Source organism: Leptonychotes weddellii, chromosome 2 (genome assembly GCF_054177405.1).
Source record: "Leptonychotes weddellii isolate Sample4059 chromosome 2, ASM5417740v2, whole genome shotgun sequence".
Lineage (NCBI taxonomy): Eukaryota > Metazoa > Chordata > Mammalia > Carnivora > Phocidae > Leptonychotes > Leptonychotes weddellii.
In genome coordinates, this window is record NC_138370.1 from 37,136,528 (window position 1) to 37,145,312 (window position 8,785).

General features: G+C 54.1%; 1 protein-coding gene across 1 annotated transcript in view; it reads right to left on the minus strand.

The window, feature by feature from the left end:
• The window catches only part of PEBP4 (phosphatidylethanolamine binding protein 4), a 252,133-nt gene that overhangs the window by 242,068 nt on the left and 1,280 nt on the right, over positions 1-8,785 (minus strand). The window lies entirely within an intron of this gene.

Below are 8,785 nucleotides of genomic sequence, written 5' to 3' on the forward strand. Positions count from 1 at the left end.
CCCCCCCCCCCCCCCCCCCCCCCCCCCGGCCTTTTCTCTGTGCCTGGGGAAGAGAGAGGAGCTCCAGCTCTGGCGGCTCCACCTGTCCTCACCTGGTCCCCTCCAGAACTCAGGACAATGAGCAGTTCTCAGAGTGTGATCTCCTCCGAAGGAGGGAGATGGGGAAGCAGGGGGAGGTGGGTTAAGGAATCAGGGGTCTTACCCATCATGGCTCAGCAGCCCCTTGACTGGGGACCAGAAACCCGAGGCAGCCGTCCCAAGGCTAAAACTGTGTGTTGCGGGGGGGGGGGGGGGGGGAGCGGCAGTTCCACATGTAGTAGGAGTATCAAGGGGCAATGTCTACAGGGGCCAGGAGCTAGGGCAGGCCTGGATTACACTCTCTCCTGGGAACCTCGGCAGGAGGGAAGGGGAGCTGGGGTCTCTCCTCCTCCAAGAGCCCTTTTCATCCTACTTCATCAGCTGTCAGTGGCCAAGGTGGAGCTCAGCAGCAGCCCGAGCTTCTGGGGTTCTGGGGCCACCTCCGCCCCCAGGCCTGCTCTACCTCTGCCCTTCTCCAGCCTGAGCGGCCCCTGCCAATACCAGGGATAGCTCTGCTCTGCCCGTTTTCCTGCACCTGGCTTTTCATCACCACTCACTCCGGGACCCTGTGCAGCCTTTCGAGGTCCCTTCCCACTCCAGGAGCTGCCTGATCCTGGCAGCAGGAGGATCCATTTCTCCAAGAAGAAACGGAGCAGCAACCCTAACTCTAATCCTCACCCTCTCGTGCTCCCGCCCCGCCCCCCCAAATTGGGCGCTTCTTTCTAGTCACACCTGGCCAAGAACTCAGGCTAGCACAAGCAATACCTTTCAGGGTAGCAGAGTACCCCCAGCCAGGCTGCTGTCGCCTCCTTGCAAAGCAGTAGCTGAGTGAGGGAACTCCTTTTGCTTTAGGAAGGGACGAGGCTGAGACTGAGGCTCAGACAAGGGGCCGATGGAGAGGTGGGCCCTAGCGAAGGTGAGGGGAATGGCTCTGCGTGGGGAGTCAGACCGGCTGAGGGGGTCTGTGAAGTGACCATTTAAAGCCCCAGCTGCCCCTGTTTCCAGGTGACCTTTGCCCTGGGCTCTAATTCTGTCTCCTCCTTGTGCCTCCACTTCCAGGCATTCTTCTTTATCTCCAGCTGTTAAGGCCTGTCCGTTTCTCTGACATATATGGGATATATAAATATATTCCATCAACTGAGTTAAAAGCCCACGCCTTGAGGCATGAAAACATTCCCACATTCTTGACTTCTGGGGCCGGGGTTGCAGAGTGAGTACGGGCTGGGAGGGATGCGAGGCAAGTCCCAGCTGGTCCATTCCTGCTTCTCTGCCTTCTGTCTCCCTATAGCGACCCTCCCTGATGGCAGAAAACACATCACATGATAACCTCACACGGTCAGAATTTCAAAACCAGTGTGGATCATCCACCAGCACCACCGGGTCTCACGCATGAGTAAACTGAAGCCCACAGAGATGGAGTCTGGGGAGGGGGCCACAGCGCTGGGCCGCACACAGCCGTAAACTCCCCGTGCGATGGGGCACATGCTGTTTTCTGCTCTGGCTCAGGTTGCTCAGCTAAAGAGTCATTTTGATACGAATTAAAAACAGCACTTTAATGCTCTAAAATCAGGGCACGAGGTTGGAGGGGCTCAGGGGCTGTGCCATCTCCTCTGAGAGGCTTGGGCCTGCCTGTTTTGTGACAGTAGCAAGTCACATGGCTGCCCGAAGCTTCAGTTTCCCCATCTGCCAAGTGGGGACCATAGTCCCTCCTCAGAGGATTGCTCCAAAGTGTAAATAAAGCAGTACGTTAGCCCAATACTGGGCATATAACAGGCTTTTGATAAATGATGATTATGATGATTAGGCTTAAGCCTCTTGATGATCGGGATGGCATCGTTATTATTTTATAATCTCCGCCATCTCTAGCAGGGTCGGGCGCGGGTAGGAGTTTAACATGTATGTGATACCCAAAAACAGAAGGTAAATGAATGAATGAGCAAACAAGCCTCATCTTTTCCCGGAGTCTCAGGGTGAGTAAGCGTTGTGACTGGGGCCCCGGCCCCGGAGAGGCAGAGTGTGGGCGGCCCCGCGGTCCCAGTTCTGCATGTATAGGATGGTGGTTGGGGCGGCTGTGAGCCGAGGTCTGCTGAAGGCGCTCTGCCACCCCAAGGCATCCCTGCCGGGGTACAGAGATGGTGGTGTGAGAGTCTCCTTTTGGGGGCTGCCTCCAGCCCCAGGATCCCACCCACAGCTCAAGCTCCCAGACAGCTCTCAGCACCGGTCTCCTAGGAGAAAGAAGAGGGTGGGCTGGGAGAAAGGTGGGGTGAGCAGGGGTGAGCTTGTCTGGGCATGTGGTAAGCCCCAAACTGCCCAACGAAGTGGAGGTGTGCATTCTGTGGCCTTTGAAGTGCCCAGACTAGGTTTCCAAGGGCCTACGTGACAGCACCCCACCACCCCTGCCACTCTTCCCCGGGGACCAGTGCCACAGGCTATCTCTCTAAAGGGATGACCTGTTCTGTGAGAAGCCTCCAACCCTGAGCACCAGCTCCTCTACCCTCTGTCTCTGCCTCACTTCAGGCCTTGCCCTGGGGTCCAATAAACTGGGAACGGCTTCGCCCTGCGGAGCAATGCTTTGGCTGAGACCAGGGGCCCTGGACTCTGTGCGCAGCACCCTGACCCTGAGAGAGGCTGAATTTCCCCGGGCAGCTGGCTACTGACTCGGGCTGCTTGGAGAGAGGACTCTCAGGTCCAGAGAAGTCCAGAGACAATGCAGTTGCCCTGTTGGTCCCTCATCACTTCAAGAAAGTTCTGCCAGCTGGCCGTCCCCCTCTCTTTGACCAAGCCAGAGCCGTGTGCAGATATTTTTCTAGAAATCTCTGCCCAGGAGGTGGGGGAAAGGAGAGGAAAGAATGCGGGGGAGGGGTGGCGGCAAAGGAAAGGGAGAACGAGAGGTAAGGAGGAAAGGAGGAGAAGAGAAAGGGGGCCTTAAGGGTCCTTGAATGATCCCAGACTTTGTGGAGGACGTGGAGCTTTGGGAGGTGGGGGAATTCTCCTCCTCTGGTTATAAAAAGTCAAGGCCAGAGGCTCCTTAGATATCATCCAGGTCAACTACCTGATTTTCCTGAGAACCCCGAGGGGGCGGGAACCCAGTTCCAGAATGCACTCCAGCGCCTTTTGTATCCCTTCCTTTCTCGTGTTGTTGGATGTCCGGGTACCAAAAAGGCTCCGGGGCTAGGGCAAAGGGGTGCAGGGGTGCTCTGCAGGGCGTGGCCTGGAGCCCTGCAAGGGGAGCCCAGAGTGCAGGTGAGGGCCAGGCCCCATCCTGGGAAGCCCCACACAATCCTTTCACCTGGGTCCAAAGCAGCTACAGCCTGAAACTCGTGTCTGGTTACTGACATGCAGCAATGCCCAAGGCAGGGTCCAAGTTCAGACTAAGCTGATTTTGACAAGAACACTGAGCCCGCTAAATGTTTACTAAACAAACCCTGTCCTCTTCTCAGTTTTTAAGATTTCCTATTCCATGCCATGCATTCCTTCATCCGGAAGCAGTAAACAATAATACACGCTCACAGTGGACCACGTCTGAGGGTCAACAAAAATCTTTCCCATCCCTAACATGGGTTATTATCCCTGTGAGCTCTAGCAGGACCAGCTCCCAAGGGGAGGAAGAAGGAGGGGACTGGGGGCTTCTGGACACACATGGCCCCTGGCCTCCCTCTCAGCCTCCTCCCTGCCCCCTCTAGAACACCGCAGCCACATGGAAAGCCATGGGGAACAGTTGGGGCTTTTTATAATCTTTATTTGTTAACAGTTCAGGCTATTTTTTTCCATGCTTCAAGAGATGCCAATGCCTCTTGAAAAAGTTGTGAAAAAAAACAAGTCTATTTTGGGGTGATCAGCCTCCTCAGAGCTTCTCACTTGCAGCTCTGCGGGGCTCCAGGAATGAGCCTGTCCTCTCAGAAGATCTGCAGCCTGCTTGAAGGGAAGGATCTTGGGCCTTGGGTGCACTGGCTAGGGAGTGCATTTTCACCCCCCCACTTGTAACGTTTCTGTCTACAAAATGCGGCAGAAGTAACACCATGTAGCTTCTTTCTGCTGGAGGCCTGCCTGGTGGTGGCTTCTTGTGCACTGTCCTGAGAAATAACAGCCCAAGACACTTGGGGTGGATCATGCACTTCCCCTGTGACATTAATGGTGGTGGTACTTGCAGCTCTTAAAAGCCATAAGCCAAAAAGTGCTCCAGTCTCTCCGCTGAGCAGAGAGCTGCAGGATTTACTGCATGGAGGCCTCAGCCAGCTGTGGTTCCGTGGGAGGCAGGGCCAGGGTGGAGGGGCGTGCGTGGATGGGCAGAGGGGTCTGCATGCTCAGATCTCGGCCAGCAGGCGCTGGCTGCAGCCTGGCCAGGCCAGACTGGGAGTGGACTCTTCAGCTCCTGCTTTGAGCAGCCCCGCCAGCCCCACAGTGTGGTGTAGGAAGGCTGCAAGGTGCTGGCTGGGCTTTGAAGATCCTTTGTGTTCCTTTCACTGCCTCACCTGCTTGTTCGTTTTCTCACTGGGCACCAGGGCCAAGGTGGGCATGGGATTTTCCAACCCTGGTAGGTTAGACCGTCAGAACTCCACGCCCTCTGTGCTGACTGCTCGCCACAGGCAGCCGAGGTAGCCTAGGCACAGATGGGAGATGGGTCCCCCTTTACACAGGGGTACTGAGCACAAGTCCATGAGGGGGAGAGGGCAGAAATGGAGGAAGGGTTAGAGGGATCACACAATCTCTGATCTCAGCCCTGGAAGGGGCCATGAGAAGATCATCTGGTCACCCCCTGTCTTCAGGCAAGTAATATTATTATCCCAGTGGAAGACCGGAGAGATTAGGTTCCTTGCCCAAAGTCACACAGCCAGTTCCTGGTGGAGGAGAGACTAGAACTGAGGTTGGCACTAGTTACTGCAATAACTGCTCCTCTGTTTTGGTTTCTTTTTACTTGGGGCTCTCAGGGCTCCTGTTGTCCACATCCCTGCCCACACTGGGCTTGAGGGGGCGCCTCTTCTTGCCTTAGCTTTCTTCTGCCTCATTGTCCCCTGCCCCTGGAGGGTTGTCACAGAGATGCCCCTCCACACAGTACCAACTGCTTCCAGAAGTATCCAGCAGGCTTCTCCAAGCCCTTCTTTGATCATTCCCTATCTTTCCTGAAATTCTAGAATTTTCTTTGGCTGAACTGGTCCCAAGATTGTGACTGACCATTTAAGGAAGCTAAAGATGGGGATCTCTGCCTCTTACTATGTTTCTAATCCCTCCCCACTCTGCCCCCAAATATTTCCTTCTTCCATTCTCAGCCTTGGTGGCCATCAGCTGATATTCTGCTGAGTCAAGTTTGGGTCGGGAGCTTCCTCAGTGAAAAGGATGGCCAATAAAATATAAGCCTTCCATGCTAGGAACCCATAACAGAGATCCATGTTGGATGAACTGGACCTCACCCTTGTACATGAGAAAACAGGCCCAGAGAGGAGAGGGAATTGTCCACCATCACCCAGCTGGGTGACGACAGAACCCAGGCCTCCTGATGGACAATGGACTGCTCTTTTCAAATTACCAAACCAAATTACTGCTCTTTTCAAATTACCAAGCTCAGAAGGTGCAAATGCCTGCAGCACGGGATGAACCATGAACCCAGTTGTTGACCCTCGAGGAGCCCCTTGATTCCCTGAGGTGGCCTCTGTCTTGGCCTCCAGGCTGAGTGTCTCAGCAGGAGCCATGCTCTTGCCCTGAGTAGACCCTCTGTTTGGGCTGACCGAGCTGGTGGCGTCTCTTTGGGTAACTCAACAGTGTGTTTATTCCTTCTCTCACTGTCTTCCCCTGCCCTGCCCCATTCACTTCTGTCCAGCCCCCCAGGAGCCTGGAGGGAACACAGAGCAATGGCGACCCAAAGACAAAGCCAGTACAGCCTGTGGAAGACCTCTCTGGACAGCATGTGAGTAGCCACTGGGTGGTGTCAACTCCCTCCTCCTCAAGTGCCCCACCCAAATATTCATTCGTCCATCAAGCATTTATTGAGCTCCTACTGAGTACTAGTTGCCAGACCAGCAAGAAGGAAACTCTCGAATAAGCATGGTTCCTTCCCTAAACAGTGCTCAGTACTGTGAGGAAGAGAGAGACCCAATGATAGAGCAGGGTGATTGGTATTATTAGGGGAGCACAGAAGAAGGGCAGGGAACCTTGCTGACTTTGTAGGGGGTATTCATGGTGGGCTTCCTGGAAGAAGTGATGTCTAGGCTGAGACTTGAAGGATGAGTAAGCATTATCCAGGTGAAGGGGTGGGAAGAAGAACAGTGTTTAGGCTGAGAGAACTGTTTGAGCAAAGGCCCAGAAGTGTCCTGCCTCTTATAAAGACCTGGTGGTGCTCCCTGGGTCCTTGACGAGGAGGCTGAGAGACTCCAGACTTTCCAGATTTGGCTCCTTCACCCTGACAGGGCTCTGCCTGTTGAGATGCCTCTGCTTTTGCTCTCAGCTGGTACCAGGCACAGGGTGGCAATGCCGTGTGCCCCAGACTACACGCTGCTGGGGAGGGGGGCAAGGCTTCATGTCAGAAGGCCTGTGGGGTGCACTTGGCAGAGGCTCATGTGTTCCAAGGGAGAGTAGACAGAAGAGAGATTAATAGCCTGCCAAGAGGAGAAAGGCTGGAACTGTGTGAAGCAAATGGAACATGCAGGTTGGAGAAGGACACACCGAGAGAGGTCTGCAAAGCTTGGGCTGGCCCTGGGGAGGAGCCTTTGGGAGGCCCATAGGGAGAGGGGGGCCTGTGGTACTGGCCACAAGCCTGCCGCGTAGGTGCCCTCTTGAGGACCAGGATGGAGAGTTTTCTCCCCACATGGGGCCTCCTGCTCACAGGCTTCAGGAAAATGGCAGCTCGTGATGTCCTTGAGGAGAATGGTTATGCGCATCGTGGGAGGGGTGCCTTTTCAGGACAGGCTCAAGGGGTTTACATCGCTGGGGAGGAGGAGTCACAAGAAGGCTTTGGTGAGGGAAGAGAGGTTGGAAGAGGCTCTGGCTGGGAATGCCTGAGAGGTGATGTGATCAGGAAGAACTCTGGTTTGAGGAAAAGCTGAGAAAAGAGGATTGTGGGCCAAAAGTGGGACTGGGAATTAAGGTGTTGTCCCCCAGCGGAGCACCTGGCTCTCTCTGCCTGAGACAGTTTACCCAATGTGAGCAGGGGGATGCAACTTCATTTGGCCAACCTTACACCTTCAAACCCCAACAGGGCAGCCTGGTTGGGCAGTGAGGTTCGCAGGCTGAGCGGGCTCTTTCCCCAAAGGCTCCATAGAAGCAGACCTGGAAGCCCCACGATTTGGGGCAGAGGGCAGATCTGTTTTCCTGCTCTGTGCTGTACTGGGGCCATCCCTGCTGCTGGGATGTGTGAAAGGTGAGGAAACCAACAGGCAGGTGCTCTGGAGCTGGATGGGGGCAACTGGGTATCAGTGGGAGAGGCCGTGGCCTCCTGTGACACCCATGCAGGGATATCATGCCATGGTTTTCTTTGGGGCAGTGACCGCTAGCACACAGAGGATGGCCTGAGGCTCCTCAACACCAAACATGTGGGAAGAACACACCTGCCCATGGCTTAGTGTCTTTCCCACGCATGTATTCAAACCAGTACTTTCTGTCCTTATGGAGACCGAATCCTAACCAGAAGAGTGAAGCGGCATCCTCAGTCATCCCTAACCTCTCCTCCAGCTCTGGGTAGGTTCAGAAGGAGGTGGGGGAAGCATCCTCCACCAATCAGGCACTTACTGAACATGGACCAGGCCAGAAAGCACATTTATCACAAATACTCTAATGGGCAACGTCCAATTGTATGCATTCATAGATGGAAAGCATACTTCAGAGAATACAAAATTCATTTTTATTCGGCTTTTTTTATGGCAATGGATTTCTCTTCCTAATCATATTTTTGCATAAACTAATATTAAACTGGATTTGCATTCTCAGAGCACAAGCTTGAGGGGGTTAGGTGGAAGGCATGTTAGTCTGGACTTAAAAAAATTGTCCAGAGGTGGGCACCTGGGTGGCTCAGTCGTTAAGCGTCTGCCTTCCGCTCAGGTCATGATCCCAGGGTCCTGGGATTGAGTCCCACATCGGGCTCCCTGCTCGGCGGGAAGCCTGCTTCTCCCTCTCCCACTCCCCCTGCTTGTGTTCCTGCTCTCACTGTCTCTCTCTCTGTCAAATAAATAAATAAAATCTTTAAAAAAAAAAAAATTGTCCAGAGGTAATTGACAAGATGGATAAAACCAGACTGAGCTGGCCACTGTAATTACCAGTAGTCAAGATCATCAGAATCAAACCAGCCTTGAACATGGAAACTTCCCTTGAGGGCTGCTCATATTACAGATGTCATCCCTTAATAAGCTCTTTGTTTTACAGAGCAGTAAATCGAGACGGAGAGCACAAAGGTGTCTTAGACACCGTCTCCAGGGCTAGTGTCTTCATGGCATTTCTTTTAAGAGGTCAGAAGATACTGGTAAACTCCAGGTGGCAATAGGATGGGCGTGGGATGGACGCAGAGACTGCTGAAGAGGGAGGGAAGGGGAGAAGGCCTAGATGGTACAGGTGATACAGTGACCCACTCTAAATAAAGCTCATGGGCCACGGCAGTCGGACGCACAGGCCCGCACAGGCCATAGCTGAACGGCTGGTGATCAGGGAAGGAAGGCCCTCAGGTGCCAGGAAAACTCTCAAGCCAGAGGAGGGCCTGTGTGGAAAGGCTGTGTTCCTCTCCCTG